Source organism: Hesperophylax consimilis, chromosome 7 (assembly GCF_061612785.1).
Source record: "Hesperophylax consimilis isolate HC1 chromosome 7, BYU_Hcon_1.0, whole genome shotgun sequence".
NCBI classification, from domain to species: domain Eukaryota; kingdom Metazoa; phylum Arthropoda; class Insecta; order Trichoptera; family Limnephilidae; genus Hesperophylax; species Hesperophylax consimilis.
Window position 1 is genome coordinate 13,624,873 of NC_142842.1, and position 24,089 is coordinate 13,648,961.

The window sequence follows — 24,089 nt, forward strand, 5'->3', positions numbered from 1 at the left end:
TGTGTAACTAAATACGTGTTTTTAGTTTCATATAAAGTAGTATTTCTACAGTTTACAAGAAAAATCAATCAGTAAGTCACAAAACAATCGTAAAAAAAATCTTACATTTGTATTTTTAATTGCATACGTCCATTTGTCTGAAAGAGTCTTCTACTGAAATATTTCGAAACCAGAAATTTATTTTGGTTTACGTCTATAAACAGCGAATGTATTAGAATCCTAAAATTCTGATAACAAAATATAAAATTTATCATGAAAAACGAGATTGAAATAGGCGATGCAATGATTCTAACCAAGCATGGTGTATTGAAGGGATAACTTTTATTCATTTTAAATAACGATTTATTAATTCTGCATATAAAAATGTAATAAAAATTATACATTCACAATCAGCGTTTGTTGACCTATATGAATATACATATTTTTAAGCCATAGTATTTTTCACTGGAGTTCCTTACTGTTTTCCATCATACCAAGCCGTAGATACGAGATAATTAAAAATAAGTTTTCCACTATAAGCATAGCTTTACATCAGAATATTGCACGTGTCACCAACATGTTTCTGATTGTAAACGTAAAAAGTGGCGTAGCTCGACAAGTATGTAATAAAGGTACTTAGAAGTTGTCAGGTTAGTAATACAGATTGTTACTGCCAACGAAGAATATCTTTCAACATAATATTTAAGGAAGGTTTTGATAATTCATTAGTACGCTTTTATAAACTAATTTCAAATTTAAAAAAAAATATTAAGCCTTGTTTTATCACTTCGACGTTTTGTAGGTGCGTACGTTAATCTTGCTTAGGACTTTGTCATTATATTGATTAGTTATTATAAATTAATATTTATTCGCAATAAAGGCACCCGGTGAATCAAATGTGATTTGATGTTCTGATAAATGCACAGAAGTTTTGATAAAAGCAAGAAATATTATATTCAATATGAAAAAGATTTTTTTTCAACAATCACAAAAAAATAAAATTTTCCAGTCGAATAAGTAGTAAATTATTTCCTTCTTTTTCTTCAATGGCGCTACAGCCCATTTCGAGCCTTGGCCTCCTTTAACATGAGCCTCCACCGCCCTCTGTTCTCGGCCGTCGTTTTCCAATCTGCAACATGACATCGTCCTCCCATCCCAGCCTAGGTCTGCCCGCCTTTCGTTTGCCTCCCGGGTGTCCTGTTAGAACCTTCTTTGGTACACGTGTGCTTGGCATTCGTGGCACATGTCCGGCCCATCTTAGTCTTTGGAGCCGTAAATGAGTAGAGAGTCTGGGAGCTTGGTAGATGTCATATAGCTCCTTATTGTGGCGGATTCTCCATGCCTCTTCCTCTCGCACCGCTCCTAAGATTCTTTGAAGTACCTTTCTTTCGAAGGTGTCCAGCCGTTCCGCAGACTTTGCTGTCAGTGTTCCCGCCTCACATCCATAGGCCAAGACCATTCTAATAATTGTTTTATACAGGGTTATTTTGGTTTTCCTATGGACGTTTCGGGATTTGAACACTGGCAGCAACGCGAAGTAAGTGTTGTTAGCGGCTGTGATGCGCTTTCTTACTTCTACTGGGTCTTCGTTGTCCTGCGTTATGATGGAGCCCAGGTAGGCAAACTCTTCGACCACTTCAAAGTTATAGGAGTTTTTAAAATTCACTTTATCTTTTATTCTGCGGTGTGGGGTTCTGGTTTGCATAATGATTTTAGTTTTGTTCTCATTGATTTGCAAGCCCACCTCTCTTGCTGCAGTCTCCAAAGGGTCAAACACCTCTCTTACAGCCTGTAAGGATCTTCCGACAATGTTAAGGTCGTCTGCATATCCAACCATTTGGTTGCTTTTGTAGCAAATGTTTGAGTCGGTAGCAATCATTGTCTTCCTCACGACGTACTCCAGAACAATATTGAAAAGAGTGGGAGCTAAGCCATCACCTTGTTTCAGCCCCTGGGAGACGTTAAAATCCTCCGTTGTTTCACCTCCTATCCTTACTCGACATCGTGAACCAACCATCGTTGCTTTTACAAGCTTGACTATTTTGGGCGGTATACCAAAATTTAGGAGTATTTCATATATTTTCTCCCTATCTATACTGTCATATGCCTGTTTGAAGTCAACAAATAGTTGATATATGTCTATATCGAATTCCCAGCATTTTGTCAGGATTTGTCGAGTAGTAAAGAGTTGATCAGTGGTGGATCTCCCCCTCCTAAAACCTGCCTGATACTCTCCCAGCAAGTTCTTTGAATGACGTTCTAGTCTTTCTTTCAAAATTATTGTTTAGATTTTATACGCTGTACAAAGTAGCGATATTCCTCTGTGATTTTCACATTTCAATTTGTCTCCCTTTTTATGTATGGGGCATATTAAATTATTATGCAATTAAATTATTATTAAGTAAATTAATTCCACCGATCTGTAATATTTATTTTTATTTGTACGCACTAATTTGAGAATTTTATGAAACGGAAGGAAATCGGGAAGAGGGAGTTTTAGAAATAAGAGAATGTTTAGTTCTATAAGAAATTGTTGAAACTATTCGAAGCTATGTTTCGATTCAAAATTGAGGTATTCTAACATGACGTTTCCAAGATTATCAATGTTCTAAGCTCCGTACCAACTTCCCAACCTTATTCTTCCCCATCTCCTTTTCTTTCCCACTCTCTTACTTTCACACAACATACGCAAAATGGGTATGCCATAGTCCCATTGCCTAAGGATAGTTGGGACTCTTAAAAATAAAATAAAATATTGATACAATTTTTTTTTCAATTTATTTGCCTTAATTCGTGACATAATCAATAACAAAAGTGTTACTCTTTAAAAATAATTGTGTTTTGAACTCAAAATCTTTGTAAACAAAGACAACATTCTTACCGCCATTCTTCAACTGCTTTACAATACTTTTTTTATCATTTTCATCATAAAATAATTATTATACTCGTATATGAAAAGTGTTGTGATTTTAACACGTGTGCTTCTAAAAACATTTTTATTTTTACACTATGTAATATATATGTCAGCTTCATAAAACCACTAAAAAACTGATAGAAACACATTATTTTGGAAAAACGACAAAATTTCCCTGAAAACCGTCCAATTTCCGAATCCAGTGGCTATTAAACGCATTTTTAACAATTTGAATGTAATTGACACGACTTGTAATGTGATATTTTCGAACGGACCCAATTTCCATTCAACCCATCCAAAAGGGCATTTATCAGCCAAAATGTCTCTTAGTTCCGGACATGTTGAATTCTTAAAATGGCCCCTTTTATTCAAATTCCAGGCACGTGATAACGGACAGTACTTGACGCATTCTCTCGGATCGCATCAAAGCAAAAAACATGCCTACAAAGAAACGAGCGTTCAATTAAAATAATGCTCCGCTTAAATTTAATTTTTCCAAAATTATAAAAAAAAGTTATCAGCTTTTGAGTAAAATTCAACAATAATTATTGTAATAGAGCTAGAAAATTATCTTACCGGATAAAGATGAATCATGAACTGATATAATGACGATAATTTCGGTTCGTGGAATGTCAATACGAAATAATTCGGAAGACATGTGAGATTGTTAAACTGTGAAACCATTAAGTTAGCTTTTTGATTTATCATCACCTCCAACGTGCGAGAACTTTTGAAATAATTCTAATAAATGCTTTAAAAAATATCTTCAAACTGGCCCACCTTTTGGTCAGCAGACGCTCGCGGATGTTTGCAAAATGGCCAAAATATAGACAAAAGCGCTCCATTAAATAATATTCAGTTCTTTCCAAAGACAGACTGGACTAGACATTAAGAAAAAATGCCAGTTGACCTGACGCCGGAAATTTTGACCTAGTTGGTGCTGCAAAGAACAATCTTTTGGAGGAGTTCGAAACCTACCCTTGGACGTAAAGCCCTGAAAATCGTAATAATATTGATTTTCTATGTTCTTTTCCGGGAAATACAAGACTTCAAATAATACTCCCAAGATTTGTATTTAGGTAGTTTGATTGATCAGTAAGGGAGTACCTTTAGGTAATATTGAAGTAAGTATTAGGAGAAAAAGTTGTTGTAAAATAATATATTTTAAGAGAAATATTTTTTGCCCACTCAATAATGATTACTCAGGAATATTTAACAAATATAATATTTAGAATATTTTATGGTAAAGCCAATATTTAGTTCTTTTGTGCATTTTTTGTTTGCTTGTATGTTTGTTTTATTTTTTATGTGGATATCGCGCAAGAGTCCCAACTGCTCACAACTGTTGAACTGTTGGAGCCAGTGAAATTATGGCATCCCCAATCGGGGTATGTAGTGAGGTTGAGCATTTGGAAGTCTTTGCGATGTTCACATAAATCATAAAAATGATGTACCGCTTATAAAAATTGTAGCCATTCAAAGAATATATAATTTATCTTCATTCTTGGTGTATCAGTGCAAAATGTTTGCTTTACGCCATTTAATTCTTTTTTCGTTTTTTTTTGCAAAATGTTATGTTTGTAAATTGTTTCGTCATACCAGATAATCGGTCATATATATTTTTTAAAGTTATATATAATCTACTATAAATATTTTCCCCAGAATCACAAAGCACAAAGAGAAATCATGTTTTTGATCGTACCTATCGGCTACTGCGATTCACGACGAGTTAATTAACACATGCATCTGTCAAGCATAAAAAGAAATGCACATTTCGAAACAAATTTACTTATCAATAAAATCATTTTGTTAGATAATTTATTGCTAGTATGATATGATAAGGTAGTTCCAACTTTAATTATAACTTAATTGAACTTGAATAATGTTACACATTACTTACGAATACTCACGTAGGAAATTAGTATATTTAACATCATCAATTAAAAATAAAAATAAATAATTTTTATCATCTGCCATAAAAAGAACTCGAGAAAATTCCAAGCAACAGAAGAAATTCCTAGTTGACGATAGAATTTTATTGGATTTTCAAAATGAGGTTATTAATTTCACCTATTTTTATCAGTTCAAACTTTTTTTAGAAATCTGAATATTGATAGAACACAGTTAAGGCAATGCACTACGTCGTGTAATATTTTGAATCGAGCTATCAATAACACACCTTACGTAGATGGCGATAAGGCTTAAATTCCCGCTTCACACCATCCACCTGTTTTAATTTATGCAAGAAAAAAACATGGCCAAAAAGTGCCTTTTATTGAAGTGAAACTTCTTTACGCGCGTTATGCATTTTCGAGGACCGGAGTAAAACCGTCTCATGACCGTCATGAAAAACCGTGATCATTTCGCTATAGGAGCCTAGCTTATATTATATACCTAGTTTAGGTCACTCTCCAAACTCAGCTTCGCGGTCTAGAGGCAGAGCGCCCGACTCTCGCCGTGAAGAACCGAGGTTTGATCCCCGCTTTTAACTAATTTTTTTTTTCTTTTTGTGATTTTTTTAATACGAGGAAAAGTGATAAAATGCTCTCGTGCTGCGACTTTGTCAGGCATACATATAAGAAGATATCTACATGATTGTTGTAAAAAATGCACATTTATATTTTGTTATTGATTAATTTATTTTTAGAATTTTCCGATCGAACCTTCTAATTCTGTTTGAAACGATCGATTGAAGGAAGCGAATTTTGTATCGTAATATAATATCATATACAAACTCCGTTATAAAAATAAGCGCGGGACAAGTCAATTGAGGAGTACACGTTGTATACGCGGTTCTCGTCGCGCGAGAAACCTCTCCTCGCAGTCTAGAGGCAGAGCGTTCGACACTCGTTATGCAGGACCCGGGTTCGAATCCCATATTTTTATAACTTTTAATTTTTTTATCACATGCTACTTATAAATATGTCAATATTAGGAATCTAGTTAAACGTTCATTTGTTAACAACACGCCTATAAATAAATTTATGCTTTTTAAAACTACAATGTACAGCATTCTGAATAATAATAATATGAAATGAAAAGAGAGAGAGAAGAATACTAAAAGTTTCACTTCCGTCGTGCGTAGGCTTGCCACACACTGTATTTTTTATTTTGTGGATGTTCAGACACAAATATTTAAATGTTTTTCGATCATTTTATAAATAACTTAATTTGACACATTATACAATAAAACCATAACCGAAAATGGTTTCGTAAGTAGGAGATTTTGAACTTTAAAGCAGTTTTCATTATTTTTTTTCTGGGCTTCCAAATTTTTAAACCAAAAACACATGATTTTAAATTACTACGTAGTGCATCGCCTTAACCAGTTTTTATTTCAACTCAATGGATTAACATTTTCAGTAGATGGCGCCAACTACATGCAAAGTATTTTAGACGTTAGCCGAGCGAATCATAACTATCAGAGTATCTCAATCAATTTTACCTATTGGTTTTCATACGAAAGCAAGCTTCATTTGTTATTTCACATAGTTATTTATTTTCAAAACATTTAGATAGGTAAATAACATTCAATTTTCAAATAATATTTTTGTTGGCTGAATGTAAACATGTTTATTTTGATATTTCAAAACGTTTGTAGTAACATAATATTACCATAAAAGTTCGATACAAAATACACAACAATGTTTTATTGACCTTTCTGAAATTTAAAACTACAAACTATTTACATCATTCCAAAAACCCTTCTGGCTACAGTCAATGTGTTTTAGTATATGTTCATATTTTAAACATTTATAAATAGTACATAATGAACAAAATTAAAAGCACTGTTTTCGATAGTCGAGAGCAGTGTTTTGCAAGCGATTTATAGTGTGCGGTACCTTGAACATTTTCATATTGATATTTAATACTTCAAATTCCGTAGGGTAAAAGTGGGTTAGAATTTTCAGATTGCCTACAGATTTATTATTAATTCAGCATTTTTGTAAAAAGGAAAAAAGACCGTTCCTTCGCTATGCAAAGGAGAAAAGACGGACTAAGGGTGGTGTGTGAACCCGGATGTACATGCATACATGTTCGTGCGATAGGTACTGTTAAAAATACGACTTATAATGCGATCACAAAAAAGGAAACACATTGGCATTTGTATGGAAAAACACAAGGGGCCGGAACACACCTGTCATTGGAAAATGTCACGGCAACATTTATATTATGAGACACATTTACTTTTGCCTTTTGCAGTCCTAACTCTGAAAGATCTGAAAGAAGTTGATGTTAAAACTACCCCAGTAAGTAAAAATGACAAAGCACAAAGAAAAACAGATAAAATATCGCACATAATTGAATGAACCTTTTAGTGTTGTGCACCGTGAAAGTATTATATAGCCTATTGAAGAAAAAGCGTCAATTTTTATACGAAAAGCCTAACATGGAAATCACTTTTCAGTAGGAACATGCTAAACGTTGTTATTCTGTGTTAGGATTTTGGATATTTCACTTATCAGATATATCAAAAATGCGAAAAGCAAATATGTATTTATCGTAGTTTTTTCCTGTTTATTTAGCAGAATGTCTTTATCGTATATTGATTGTATGTAGTCGTATTGCTCTTGGAAAATGTGTGTATTACGTGTAGGTAGACGTTTCTGTTTGGAGTTTAGCGTGAATTCCAGTTATGTACTAAATACTTTCGACATAAATTTTTTTTATAGCTATTTTTATATAACTTTGAAAGAATTTCGAATTTATACCAACAAGCTGCTTCAAAAAGAATTTATAATGCTTTAATGTGAGTTAAATAAGTGTGTATTTTTAAGGCTTACAGTATATAGATTTTTTCATTGCCCGGAAACAGTGCTACAATTACAAATCTGGCATTCCTTTTTGTAGTTTTGTACTCAGGTTTAAGGTTGTGGTTAGGGAAAGAGATGTGATAAGGGAAGGTAAATAAGTGACTGGCTATTCAGAAATGAATACAAATCTTAAGAATAACCTATGTAGCAATAATTGGCATCATGCTAGCATCATAATAAGAGGAAAATGTTGAAAATACACGTATGTAGAACATTTTATTTATTTTTTAATTTTTTTATTTAATATTAAATTTACAATTATATGTAATCACATTACATTAAGTTTGTTTTTTTTTATTACAGTACATCGTGATACACTTTTTTTAGAGCAAATGCTCGTGTTAAAAAGGCGGAGAAACGCGTGTAAATAATAATTTAACATATTTTTTCAGAAAGTGTAAAGATAATGAAAAGAATTTTTATTTTTAATATAACAAAATAAAAAAATTATATATAACAAAATTATATCAAATAGAAAAGAGAAAAGGATGTAAAAGAAGGAAAGAGATAAGAATAAGTAATAAGAGAAAAGGATTTCAATATAATAATAATTGAGAGATTATATTTTATTTTTAAGTATAAACGATTTTAATATGCTATTGGTATAGTGTTTTTATTGAGCTTTTGAATTTTTTATAATTCGTTTCCAATCTTAAGTTAAGAGGTAATTGGTTAAACCATTTGACACCAAAATATTTATGAAATTGTTGGGCTGTGGTGGTGTTACAGCGCGGGATAGTTATAGAGCCAAGAATACTTTGTCTATTGCTGTTCGAAAAAGTTGTTGTCATTGTTGAAACAATCTTCATGTATTTGAAAAAGAGTTATTTTTTTATAAATAATATGAAGTGAAGGGACTTTAAATTCTTGAAATAATCTAATTGTGGGGTAATCATACGGTTTTTTCAAAATTATTTTTATTAATATTCTTTGGATGATTTCTAAAGGTAAGAGAGAAGTTTTGAATGCTCCACCCCAACCAACAATTCCATATTGTAATACTGATTGAATTAGTGAAAAATAGATGGTTCTTAATAATTTAAAATTTAGTATGTTTCGTATTCTAAGAAAAATGTACAATAATTTTCTTAACCTTTCTACTATTGCATTGATTTGTAATTTCCACTTTATGCTACTATCTATAATTACACCTAGATATTTTAAATTAGTTTTAACAGTAATTACAGAGCAGTCAGGTTTACATAAATTTGAAATTCTATTACAATTATATGAGTGTATACTTATCTTTAAATTATCAGGGAATGAATTTTTATTAATGGTGAAAGGTATTATAAAAGTTTTTTCAGTATTAAGTGTTAACAAATTTTTATCAAACCATTTTTTTAGTATGTTCTATCTACATATATTTTAATCATCTATAGCAGATGATTAAAACCGTGACGTATTGGTAGAAACCCGATGCTTTGGACCGCTAGATTAACTAACCTTTCTATTTTGGATGGTGGTCTGTCACCAAGGCGATAGGTACTGAGAGGATATACCACCCAGTCAAGGCAACAAGCGCCACTGAGCATTACAGCGGGCAGTTAGGTACTAAGACGATCTACTACCTCGTTAAGGTAAGTAAGCGCCGCTGAGTAACACATCAGGGAGATAGGTAGGTACTGATCCACCACCTTGTCAAGGCAACAAGCGCCGCTGATCATTACAGTGGGAAAATAGGTACTGGACGATCTACGGCATTGTTGAGGTAATAAGCGCCGCTGAGCAGTGAGCAATACACCAGGGATATAGGTAGGTACTGATCCACCACCTAGTCAAGGCAATAAGCGCCGCTCAGCATTACAGCGGGCAGATGGTACTGAGACGATCTACCACCTTGTGGTAAGAAGCTCCGCTGAGCGTTACACTAGGGAGATACTGAAAGATTCTTTAATTCATGTATTAAAATCTATCAAAACCTTCTGTTGGATTAGGCAGGCAATTCTTATTATTATTATTATATTGTTTTTCAGAAAAAAATGTACATCACATTCGAAATTTTAAAATCGGAAATTCATATGTCATACAGCATATATTCTGGTATAGTAAATGTGTAATTTCTATCACCTATGAAATTCTAAAAATAAATTACTATAGGATTCATGATTCCATGATAACTCGACACAGTGACGATTCAACACAATTTTAAAAAGGGATATAAAGTCATTAGAAACGATGAGAAATTTATTTTTTTAACCTAACCTAACCTAACCTAACCTCACCTAACCTCACCTAACCTACACAATCCAGTTAATAAAGTTTTTGTTTCATCACTTTCCATGACTTTATATCACTTTTAAAGATGTGATGAATTATCATTGTGATGATTTATCCGGTTACCAGGATTCATATGGCTTACACTGATTTATAAATGTGGAAATTCTAACTATACAATTGTCAATGTTCTCCAAAATGCCCTGGAAAGAATCTCAGACTTGTGATGTCCCGAAAGAAACCATTCATCTGCTCTGAATGCAATTACTAGTGTTATCCAACTTGACCCTGGTAATAAAATACATATTTGCGATTTTTTCAAGGATAATGAAACCATCCTGTCACTTTGAATGCAATCAACAATGTTCTCAAATTTTTTTTGACCGCATCGCCATTCCATTGTAAGAATATTATGTACTAAATACACAATTTGGCTGTCCTGAAACGGGAATCCTTCCCAGTTGGACAGACAAAGGTTCATTTTGTTTTGTATTTTTTGTAATTTATATATATAAATAAATAAATTTCGTTCATAATATAAAAAAAAGCAAATACGCTTTTATCAACTCAATTTCCTTGCGAGTTTTACAGGTTTAAAACCTTTTCGTTTATCAGAAAGCTCCAGATTTTATACACCCGCTATAATGAGATTCTAATACTTTAATGAGGGAACGAATTATAATAATTATTTGATTTCGCTTTAGAAAGCTTGGCTAACCATCTGCATGACCCAAATGTGATAGTTGGGTGAGCACTGAGTTTATGGCGGAGAAAAGTTAGGTAAGTATTCCTTTGGATTTTACATATAAAAACATAATTTATTTTTTGTTTAAAAGGAACAATAACAATTACAATTAGAACAAGAGTTTGTTAATTAGGAACAATTATAAATAATACATATCGATAGAAGCAAACTAAAAGTAAGGTTACATATTATATTATTCTTTACAAAAAGAAATATAAAATATATTAGTTTCGTTGATCATATTTGTCACTTTATTTATACATACGCGAGAGAAGGGTTTGAGAAATGCTGTATTGCCGTTTAATGTTTCTAAATGTTTCATATTTTCTTTCTGGTTTATTATAAAATTATTAATGATTCAAATTTAATACTTCGTGAAGACACAACAAGTCTGTTTTAAAAATATATATTGAACGACAGATTAAATATCCATTAATAGCATAAAAAAATTGATTCAATCATTTTTAATATTTTGGAAGATTTGTATACATGGTTATTACAAGAGTGACTAAATATTTCCACTCTTATAGATATTTCATTCAATATCACAATTCTTCTTGTCATTTTACGCCTGTTAGTTAAGATTGAAGTAATTTAATCTTTCATCGCAGACATTGTTCGTGTGAAGGCTCTTTGACCAGATTCAACAAAGTTTTGGTAGATTGCATAATGAGGGCACCAAATCAGGGATCTATATTTTAGTATGCTACTGGATCAGAGAACTACATTCTATATATACATAGTGTATTGGGGAACTATATTCTAGTGTGAGATAGGACTACAACTGATAATTTATAAATTTGTTTCAAGTAATTTATTAGATTCGTTCAATATTTCTTTAGTGTGAAACGGAACGTAAATTTAAAAAGTAAGGAAGGTGACTCACAGGTCTCTGATTGAGATTTTTTTCAAGTTTCCCAACATATTTAAGCTTTCTTGCTAGTAAAACTTATTACGTAGCATTTTTTTAATGTTAAGCTCTATTTTATGTTCAATGCAACACATGTTTTAAGTACGTTAAAATCTATTAAAATAATGACGCGGAAATTTTTAAAATTCCACCATTAATTATATCAAGCTGATAATGAGATTGTGATGAAGCCCTTTATATTAAAGACAGACAAGGAACGGTCAGTGGCTGAGTTGGTATCGTGTCTAATTCAATTCCTCTACTGGCTCCTACATCACGACATAAGCAACATTTTCCACATATGTCAGGTTCCGAAAAACACGAGCACACGTTTATATTTATTTAAAATATAATAAGTACCAAATCTGTTGACATCAGCACAAATGCCAATTCTTTGTAATCAATAAAAAAATCACATGTAATAGCCCAGCCAGGCGTGAAATCAGAAATACATACTCATTTAACTTATTTGTCATTTACGTGGGTATAACTTTAAATTAGGTAATTATACTTGTTCTATGTCGTTTAATTTAATATGATTATAGTTATTATTATTTAGGCCATCAAAGGTCGCTCGTTAGCCCTATAAAGGGCTTAACATTCATGTCAGCAAGTATTATGTACTAAAATAAAATGAAACAGTTAAAAAATTAGTGAAGCACTAAAGCAACATTACTAAAAAATATTATAAATACAAGCGGTCCCAGATGAGAACCCTAGAGTACCCCTGATGTAGGTAATAGGTATATTGGTATTATAATATAGAGTTCAACTAGTTAAGGGAGGAAGACTGGGATGACTGTACGGAAGTGGGTGATTTATCGGTTAACTTGAGAAGGGTGGCTTTGGTTTTACAAAAATTGGTGCAGATATGTATAATGTATCTTGTTTTTATTTGAATAACTTTTGAAGGTTATGTAAAATGTATAATTGATTTAATATATTCAATTTTATTGGAATAACTTACCATTTTACGTATAAGAGATCGACTGTTAGTCAAAATTTATTTATTTTTCTTATTAATCACAAATGAGGTCTTTGTCATCTTAAGGGATTTTGTAAGAGGGTCTTTGAGGGAAGAAAGGAGTCATCTTGGGACAAAAATATCCACATTGTGGGAGGGTGGAAACAGAAAATCCGGTATATCATTCCACAGCCCAGCTGTTGAGCAAAATACCAAATGGTAAAAACGATCCGTTCTCATACAAGTGTGGCAAATGTCAAGCATGAACAAATGTTGAGTATGTGTTCGAGATATCTTCTGGCTGTGCACCTATGCTGATGGGATCAATGATCTAATGATGACAGTACTTTGAAGCAAAAATAAATAAATTCAAAATAAATGGGTAGAACATTTTTAAAAATACTGTTATCCGCCAGTAGAGTGGTAAGTCCATAAAATGCATATACTGTTTCTGCATGGATTTTTAAACTTAATAGGAGCTTCAGAGCAGAGATATTAGATAAAATTGTACTAATAACAGTATAGTAAAGGGATTCTAGTGGATAACTTGAAATATCATTTCAGACGTTTAATAGAAGAAGGTTCACTCGTGACGCAAAAGTTAAAAGGTATGTACATGTTAATTTAATTAGTATATGAAAGGAAATTGACACTGTACTCAAATGTAAGGGATCACTATCCCTTTAAATTTGCCTACAAATTAAATAAGGGGTTGCTTATTTCGAAGATAATTTAATGAATTCTTAACAAGCTTAATTATGAGTTAAGAACCGAAAAGTATGTATTTCACAAAGGAAATTGACACTTCACTTAATGTATCAATATATTTTCGAATAAGTAAACAATTATAAGTGGGTGTGTTTGCAATGTATACGTTTATAATTTCAATAAAAATAATAATTAAGATTCAACCAAACCCACCTATTAAAACTTTAATCATGATGTTTTTAATGTTTCTCATTTCTTTCTCAGTATTGTCTACCAATAACACGTTAGAAGCATTGCTTTAATTTATTTATACAACGTGGGGCAAAATTAATGTTATAATGTCAAAGTGCCATCATTTCTGTAAATGTTTTCAAATATCATTGCGCATTCACATTTATGTTGGAGACAGATAGAGAATTAGTTGACAACAAACAATGTAGCAATACACAACGGAATTATTGTTACTGCTTCTTTGACCAATTTCCGGTCTGTTGTTTTAACGCAGCGTGAATTTCGTCGTAGTTTTTTTCGTCGTCCTTCCGGCTGAGCGTCTTGTACAAACCTGCAAATAAACTCCGTGAAAACAGAACCCATTTTTTCATTTCTAACAATATGACAGCCAATTCACAATATGACATTACTTTTTCCGCATCTTGTATTATAAAAATGTTACAAAAAAATGTTTTTGATAATCTCTGTTTGACTGCTGAAATGTTTAAAACTTGGTCTGTCTTTAAAAAGTTGCAAAAATATACATTTACAAAAATCGTGTATCAAGAACAGTCTATATTATTGTATTAATTTTATCTGTTGGATTCATAAAGCCTGGTGTTCACGTGTTAAAAAATTATATTTATACTGTAGACTTGTGGTTAAAAGTTGAGTAATTCGACAGATTTTATAGGTTGCGAAAATACTAACGGGTATATACGATGGGTTAATCCGACCACGTAAAATAAGAGGCATGTCTTTTTAACAGATTAGGATTACTATCAGAAAGGATTGCTTTGTAATTGAATGAAAGAAAGATTAAGTGAACGACATTTATTTAAAAAAAATAGAAACATGAGACTCTCAAATTAGCATGGTTTACATTATATCAAGGTGTGTGCTGCGAAACGAAGATCGCAAGCACGGTTGGAATTAATGGTAGCAATTTACAGTTAAATTTGTGACAAACGTTTACAAAGAATATTGTCTGATCTGTTTCTGAACTGGGCGCCATACAGCTCTTAGAAAAGAACCGTAAAATGTATAAAGGTTTACATGTTGACCAGCGATTACATCAGCTAGCTAATCAGCCATCAAAATCTCAAGTAAAGTCTGTCGTCTGGAGCAGTTCGCTCCAAGGCCGCCCGTTTGGTGTTTGGTACTGGCTTTCCGGAGCTCCTCCGTCGCGCTCCCTGCTATCAACCATAGACCGCGAGTCCCATAGAGGAACGCGGTCTGCAGATAGAGTTGTGTAAAGAATTCCACAAATGTAGCAGGGCAAAAGTGAACGGCTACAACTTAACTATACACTTAGTACGGAGTTCTCTTCAAAATCGACAATTAAAGAATTTTATCGATTGGTTAACATGTTTATCGTACTAATTACGGCAAAGCTATAAACATGTAAACTAAATTCATTCCTCAAATTACCTCTCCATTGAGATAATTGATACGGAAAATACGTCAATTGTAATGAATTCAGCGGTTTTGACCGCAAATTATCGATTTTCAGTGAGCATCGCGTTGCAATGGTGTGGTGCGGAACTAGTTTTTACGCCACTGTGCAATACTGTACTAATAATAGTACGGTATGGTCGACGTATACGCGTCGTAGAACGAAGAACTAAAATCGTAAATAGCGTTGAAATCGAACCAGCTGTGATTGCACCGTGGGAACTTTTTACATGTAAACATAAACCACTATTATAGTGAATTAGAGCTAAAAATTTAAACATCTTCTTAGTAGACACACCGAAAAATAAACAAATCTAACACATTTTTCGATTTAAATGGTATTTTTATTTTACATGAACGGTAGTTTTTGTACGAGTTTTAACTCCATTTAACCGTATCAAACATTAGAAGTTAAGTATTTTAAATATGGAACGAATTACATGGCGTCTTATGTTCAACATTTAATGATTTTAATTTAAAGGCTTATAATTTAAACAACACTACGATCTGAAAACACTTGATATGGAAAAACCTAATTTCATGACACCAGTCACACTTTTGGGTGATTTCTGCTTTATGACATGGTCAAGACTGTGAAATGTGACTGGAAAATGAATGTATTTGCAAATATTAGATAATTTCGGTCGTCATGTGGTCAATTGAAAGAAAAACAAACGTTTATTTGGAGAAAAATGTGTTGCTGATTTATTAAAATTTGGTTCGAAATGGGATTTCAGGCCGTTCCCTGTTAAACTTTTAATATATTCCCAATATATCGGAACAAGGATTCATGCTACAGCATTTATCCTTATTATATAATATACAATGGTGAAAATATTAGAATTTTTACGAAAACGTGTCCTGACATCGCGATAACATATTCGTGTTTTACTGAAAGTTTATTAGGAAACCTATCAATTCATTTGTTACAAGCCTGCAATCCCGTTTTTAACAGGATTAAGAATAATTAAAGATTCTTAATAAATTTGCAATATTTTATTTCGGTGAAATAAGAATAACCTGGCAATATTTGATTTTTCCATACTCTAATCTTTGCATAATGAAAAATTTTGCTTGTGCATTGATGGAGCGCTAAGCTGGCAGATGATTGATACCCGTGACGCCTGGGTGCGAAACCGACCTTTTGAAACGCTACCACTAAACAATGAAGGAAATATCAATTACTCAAAACTGAGTGGCTTAACAAAGAGAAGATTTATTTTTGTATTATTTAAAGAACATTATTTTTTCGTCGTACGTATACAAAATTATAAAACGTTACATAATTCCGAAAAGCTTCATTGTCAATTTATTCCATACAGCACCTTTGAGCAGGTTTAGGCTAACGTTAAAGGTGTAATGTTTCACGTTATATTGAAGGAACTCCAAGTATTTTACTTTTCAAAGAGAGTAATTTTCTGTGAAATGTAATTCTAGGTCTTGTCCTGTCGAGTTAGTAAGGCTTGTATTGCCGCAGGGTTGATTAAAATGATACTAATAGTATATTAAAAAATGATTGTATTTTTCTTCTTCTTTGATGTGCGTACTAGAAAATTCTATCTCGTTAGATCGCAAAGAAAAATCACCAAAAAAAATTTAATTTAGGTATTCACAAGAATAAAAATAGCTTTAATTGTAACAGAATTAAATAAATAAAAAAAACACAGTAGAAAAACAGATTTTAAATGTCCGTCTGGTAAGTACTCGTTAAAGGATTTTATTTCTAATGAAAGTTTCACTGCAGATTAAACAATTTTCAAATTGTATTATTCATACGTGTACTCCACTAAGGATGGGATGTTTCACAGAATTTTAACAATTCATGAAATTTCAAAGTTAAAATTCAAGTTCTTTGAAAGTTCCGTTCAAGTCCCATACCCGTTCTAAGGCTACAAATTTATATCTTAACTAAAGAAGCATACCATATATTATATTATTCCATTTGAAACTTGTGAACATTAAGCCCGAGCTCGCCCAGATATTTCTGTTTGAAAGATTGAGAAATATTAACAGCTTGTAAAATAATTTTTTTCTCAAGTTGTAGATCGTGTAAATTTAAAAGTAGCTGTAAAAAAGATGATGTGTTTTATTGTTTGCAACATTTATTATATTATATATTAATTGTTGAATGCAAAAATATTGTGTTCTGATGAGAGAAAAGTCATTCGAATATAATCCGGGTAGTAATAGGAAGACGATACGATAAAATAATGTGAGAAAGTGCTTCCTGAATTAAACTGAATTTTTAAAAACATTTTACGGTCTGTAAAATAAATGTAGGTACTGTGTTAGCCACTATTAGGATCTTTGACCAAATAATTATCAAGCTTACTACGACAAGTCAAAGAATCGCACAAGGAATTGGTTACCTATCAGAAAAATGGTTGAAATTTGTAAAAATAGTTTTATATTGGCACACATTACATATGTTTAAAAAATGTTAATATTTTTGTAAATGTATTCCAAAACATTAAAAATACGAGCCAGCATATTTCTTGCGTTAAACGGCCGCTCCGGCTGTCACTCGCGTGACAGACAGGGTCACAGATCCGGCCCTGACAGAGGGATACCAATACAAAGCGTAATGTATATAACCACAAACGCACAGTATTCGTACACTATTAGTTATATTTACCTACGAACGAACCTGAAGGTATACGCGTAGGGGAGAGTACCCATGATATGGACGCTTCATGAAATGGACACTACTTTTGACCACGTACATTCAAGTAATATATTTTTTTTTACATTTGCTAAACACAAGAGGCCCTCAGAAAAATATTTTGCTCAAGGTCATATTTTGCGATGCTGTGTGGAGGGTCTTTTTAAGGAAAGGAAGGAGAGGAAATTCTGGGAAGGAAGAGGGCATGGGTTGGAATCTGGGGATCAGTGTGTACAGCGAAGACGGGCGTATGAATGCATCCCTCGCACTGCAGTGCAAAGGCGATGGGTTAAGAGAGTCCAGCTGCAGATGACAAAAGTCACCCTCAACCAGACTCTGCTGATGAACAAGCCAGTCATGCAGTCCATAGGCAGAAAATTCCACCTCTAAGACCTAGACAAAACTTACCCCATGAAGCCGGAAAAGTAGGACAAGTTTCAAAATATGTGTTTGTTTCTTTGGTTGACTGCCCAAAAAAATACATTATCTATTATTCAAACGGTAATTGATTTTACACGATATCCCGCCTCCTCTCCAACCAAATAACCAAAATAAATCATAAAAATACATCCAAGTTTGTGAATTTCATGGGCAATAGTGTCCAGTTCATGGGTAATCACCATGAATTGGACACTTCTTATTTTCGTTCAAGGGAATCGAATCAAGTAAAATAACGAGAATAGAGTTATTTCCCAGTTTGTTTGTAGCCATAAAATTTTACATTCATTAATTCTAGTTTAAATCTATCCTAAAATTATTCCACCACCTCCGTACTAATATTTGGACTACACAACATTGAAACATTGAATAGCGATTAAGGTATTTTCTATAGTCATTGGCATAACCCACGAAAAACTGCAAGGCTTTTAGGTTCCTTAAAATTTAAAAGGAGTTCAATTTGTTTGCTTTTACATTTTATGACGTCATTTTTAAATTGCCAAGTAGCGCAAAACTGATATTTTTAAAAGTTCCCGTTTAGCGCTGATTCCCTCTCCTTCAGCGTTCGGTTAAACGTTGAAGACTGTTTGTTATGCTTGACACCCAACCAAATTTTAAAATGATGTTTATCGGTTAAAGGAGACCGTTTTAATGCAACGAAAAAATAGTGCTGATTTCCGATTTATGACGATCTCAAATATAAGTAGAGTTCGCCCACATTCGTGAAAAGTAATGGTTTAAATATGTTGGTTGCTTAACGGGTGTTTATACTGAAGACATTTTCTTAAACGCGTTGCGTTGATGACTAAAGTGTCCGTTTCATCGGTAGATACTCTTTCGTTCATGTAAACAAGTTCACATACAAGTGATGGGTTGTGGCAGTACTAGACCGAGGGCCCGTACCAGGGTAGCATTCGGCGGTTGGTTGAGCGGCGCCCCGTGAACTGCGGAACCAGTTAGCGTGATCATCAACGGTCCGTGACCTATGCAGTTTGTTCGCAATCCAATTTCCTGTCGGCGGTAGTTCGCTGGCGGATACGCCCAATTATCCATAAATACACAATGCAGAACGGGCCAAGCCTATTGCTGGTTATTGAATACACTTTTGTTAACTTTCACCGCGTTTTGACGGGAGCCGCGCCAGCTTTCTTGTAACGCAATGAATTATATCTGGACGGTCTCACGCGTGGTTTTTTTGTATGGCTTTTCAAATAGACTCAAATTATCTATACATTTTAGAAATTTTTACTTGATACCTAATACTGGATGTAAAATATCCCTGCAAGGACCGAATATAAAAGTACATAAATAAGTACTACTTTTTTATTGTATATTGAGTTTGTATATATAATATGAACATGATTAAACTTCTTTATTTATTATACATAAATTTTTTTAAATACATTCATTCATCAGACTTTCACTAAGGATGGGTTGTTTCGGAGAATTCGAACAATTCATCAAATTTCAACGTTCATTTTCAAGTTCTGTGAAAGATTTTTTCAAGTTCTGTTTTTATTTCAGTTTTTTCAAGCAACTAGCCTACAATGATATAATAACAGAACTTGAATAGGACTTTCACAGAACCCGATAATAAACATTGAAATTTGATGAATTGTTCAAATTCTCCGAAACAACCCTTCCTTTATAACTTTCGGACTTATTACGTATAACGTAAGGTTACAAAAACTAGACTTATTATGAAGTAATTTATTTACATTAAATAAGAAATAAGAATTAACAGATATTGAGGAATCTGATGTTGTTCTAATTTGCGGGAAAAAATATTTAAAAAAATTACCAAACAGAGAGACAACGACCCAAATGCCCAATAATTTGGAATGGCTAAATATTAATTACGATATGTAAATTTAAGCAGAATCGGAAGTTTTTATGCACATAATGTCTCCCAAAGCCAGTGAGACTATGGCATCTATATATTGTGATGCTGAAGGTAGTTGGGAGGTGAAAAAGGAAGGTGGGGAAGTATCTGGTTATTTGGAGCTGGTCACCAAACACGACTAAAGCCATTTCAAGCAACGTTTCAATTCTGATTGGTGATCTTTCGCCAGAGTGATACGTTCTTTAAAGTGAGTATCTTTCATTCGGGAACGTATCGCAACCATACCTTATGTTATTTTAAATGATTAATATGAGAAATAATACAAATCACTCAAATCAAATTTATTTGCACATGGCGGGATTTCGCCGAGAGACTTACCCCACAAGCACAGAAACATCGATTGCTACACATTTCGTTCGTTCTTAAACTAACTTACTTAAGGCGATGTCATGTTTTTGGTTTGAAAATTTAGTCGCCCAGAAATGTTTCAGATGCTTTAATTAAATACTGCGAGTAGAATACATCTTGGCCTTTGAAATAATGGAGTATTTTTTAGATAAATTTTTTTATAAGCCCAGAAAAAAATAATGTAAAGGCCTATGAAAACTGCTTTAAAGTTCAAAATCTCCTACTTACGAACCCATTTTCGGTTATGATTTTATTGTATAATGTGGCAAATTAAGTAATTTATAAAATGATCGAAAAAAAATTAAATATTTATGCCTGAACAACCACAAAATAAAATAAAAGGCACTTTTTGGCCATGTTTTTTGCTTGCATAAATCAAAACAGGCGGATGGTGTTAAGCGGGAATTTAAACCTTATTGCCATCTACGTAAGGGTTGTTATTGATAGCGGCTCAATTTAAAATATTACACGACGTAGTACATCGCCTTAATTTTTTTTTTTCATTGTTTGTCTTTATTTTAATTATTCGTGTGATTGTGTAATCCCTAAATAACGTTTTGTAAATTCTACAAAACCCACACATAATATAGATATATTTCCCCCAATAAGCGATGTATATCCATACCCCTAGGTATTATCTGATCACAATCCGACAAGTTTCTTAAAAAGAGCATCAATATGAGCTTACGGCCCCAGGCACAGGCACATGGTTCTAGGCACTAGGCAGACAGGCATGATTAACCCCTGAGGGTTGAAGTCTATTAAACCCAATCGTTGACGGTGGTACTGGGAATTACTTCCAACCGAAAAAAACAGCCAATATTGAAGGGAAAACGTCACCACTCTAAAGATTATTCATGTCTTTTCCGCAAACATTCGAAATAAGCCGTCTGTACATATAAGTCAAACTATAAACTGCATTAAATAATACCTTTATTACCAGACCGTAAACTTCTAATGTCAGTCACATTAACTAATGTTTTGCTGAAAACTTTATCAGAACCTTAAGTAAGTTGTTTATAATTATTTCGTTTTTCGATTAGCCTAATCCAAAATATAATCTGTTTTTAATACAGCATTATAAATACATTAAGATTCTTTATATAATCATGTTCGAATTTGCAAAAAACGTTTAAGGATAATTTCAATCATCTCATTAAAGTTTATCAGCGACGTCGAATGTTTACACAATATATACAACGGCAAAGTTCTGTGCTGTAATAAATGGAGTCGCTACATTAGGTCTTATCTTTTGTCAATTTGGGAGCACGGCACATGTCTGAAGATGTGTGTTATCGCTATTATTATGATGGAACCGTAATTGATCATAATATTCACATTGTGTAACACTTGAATCAGTCACTGAAAATCCGTTCCACAGGAAACATCCGTTTCACCTGAATGGACCTGTCTATGGATATTCCACAATGCATCAATATGGAAACTAAAGTTGATAGATTACTTTGTGTAGGTAACTTAAGAGATTTATTTACTTTTCTTGTTTTATGGATTTTTTCATAATTTCTTTACTATCTAGGGTAACCGCTTATACAAAATCCCATTTGCTCAATATTTAATTATTTTTCAGCGTTTTGCGCCATGTTGGTATTACCCCATTTGCTTTCAATTTAATTAAGTTGTATTTTTAACTAGTCTTGAATTCCTCGAGGAAAAATAAAAACTGGATAAAAAATTTCTTCTAGAAAAACCATTAAACCAAAATTGGAAAACATCTGACTACAAATCTCTCATTAAAAAAACGATCGAATGGGTTGATTTTTTTTCGTGCTCTAATCAAGTAGGTACTTACGTTTCACACAGAAATAAAAATATAAATAAAATCATTTAATTTTATGAATAAATTAAATCCACCCGAAAATTTTTTGGCATATTATAGAAAGTTTGCAAAAACATTTTGAGCGATTGCTTGTCATAATTTGCCAAATACAGGGTTTTCCAATAAGAGGTGTTATTTTGAATAGCCCGCTATTTCGGTAGATATTACTTTTGAAGCTGTCATATTTTGACATTTGACAAGTAAAAACTACGCCATTAATAAAAATGGAACGATACACGCTTCAACAACGCATTGAAATGATTAAAATTCACTTGAGTGAATCAAATGCAAATCATCTTGAGTGATGAGGCCCATTTCCACCTCGGTGGCTTCGTAAACAAGCAAAATTGTCGCATCTGGGGCTCGGACACCCAAGAATTATTGTTGAAAAGCCTCTCTATCCTCAACGTGTGACTGTTTGGTGCGGTTTATGGTCCGGTGGAGTCATTGGACCTTACTTTTTCGAAAATAAGGCTGTAGCAACAGTTACGGTGAATGGATTGCGCTATCGAGAGATGATAATGATTTTTTATGGACGGAATTGGATGGTATTGATCTGGACAACGTTTACTTTCAACGTGCCACAAAAGCAACGAAACCATTGATCTTTTACAATTGAATATCAAAATAACACCTCTTATTGGAAAACCCTGTATATGGATTTTTGAGGATGATTTAGGTAGATTCATTGGCTTTGAACCGCAATGAGCAGTTCATGTGTTTTCATATTAATATTTTGAAGAATGAAATTATTAAAATAATATGGTGAATGTTAATACATAAATGTTATACAACCAATCGCTTGAGTCGTTATTTTTCAATTTCAAAATTGGAATAATAGATTTTCATGATTTCGCACAATGATCATAACCTTAGCAAATGCAAAAATTGTCAGTAGGTACTCGATATTAAATAAGTACTTATTAAAATTATTTCAAATTTTTCATTTAAAATACACAATATCTAATACATTTCAAATTATAATAATTTCATAATAATACGCAGTAAATGGAATAAAAAAAAGTCTTTTTTTTTTTTTTTTTTTATATTAACTCCACATAGGAGGCCCTGAAGAAAATAATTTCCCTCAGGGCCTATGTCATCTTTGGGGATGCTGTGTGGAGGGTCTTTTTGTGGAGAGGAAGGAGTGAACATGGGTCTGGAAGAGTCCCATATTGTAGGAGGGAGGAAACACAGAGGCCGGCAGTTCGTTCCACAGCCGAGCTGTTGAACTCAAGAACGAATCGTAGAAGCGACCCGTTCTCATGTGACAAATGTCAACCGTGTACAAATATTGGGCGCGCGTTTGGCGTGTATCCCGACTACGCACCGGTGCGGAAGGGATCAATGACGCTAGTTCCTCAGAGCATCTTCCATTGTAATACCGATAGAATAAGGACAGCATACCTACCCGACGCCTGTGCTCTAAAGATTGCAGTCCGTTTGTTAAGATTGGGGAATCTATCAAACGGACCGCCCATTTTTGCACAGAGTCAAGGGTTTTTTCAGGTATTTAGGGGCTCCGGACCAGAGATGGCTGCCAAATTCGACAGTAGGGCGCACTTGTGATTTGTACAGGGTCAGCAGTTGTGTACTATTAAAGTATCTGCGGGCCCTGTACAGTACGCCCAGCTTCTGAGAGGCCAGTTTTACTCTGGCTTCGATGGAACCCCCATACCTGAGCTGGTCACTTATAGTTACACCAAGCATATCAATGGAAGGCCTGTTCGGAAGATTGCTTCCGTTGAAGGAGACTAGATTATCAATTAGATCCCTTTTAGACGTAATCAGACAGGATTGGGTCTTTGAAACATTAAATTCGACGAGATTATTTTTACCCCAGGAGGAAATACTCTCGAGATAACCGTCCATTCTCTGCTTCAAAGCCCTCCGAGCCGTTGGAGTTTGTGTGCCCTTTGGGGGCTTGTCAAACAAAAAGCTATCATGAACTGTACTGTCATCCGCGTAACAATGAATCGGTGCAC

General features: G+C 33.4%; 1 protein-coding gene across 11 annotated transcripts in view; it reads right to left on the reverse strand.

Annotated features, from left to right (window-relative positions):
- The window catches only part of Mp (collagen XV/XVIII-type protein multiplexin), an 895,293-nt gene that overhangs the window by 122,839 nt on the left and 748,365 nt on the right, over positions 1 to 24,089 (reverse strand). The window lies entirely within an intron of this gene.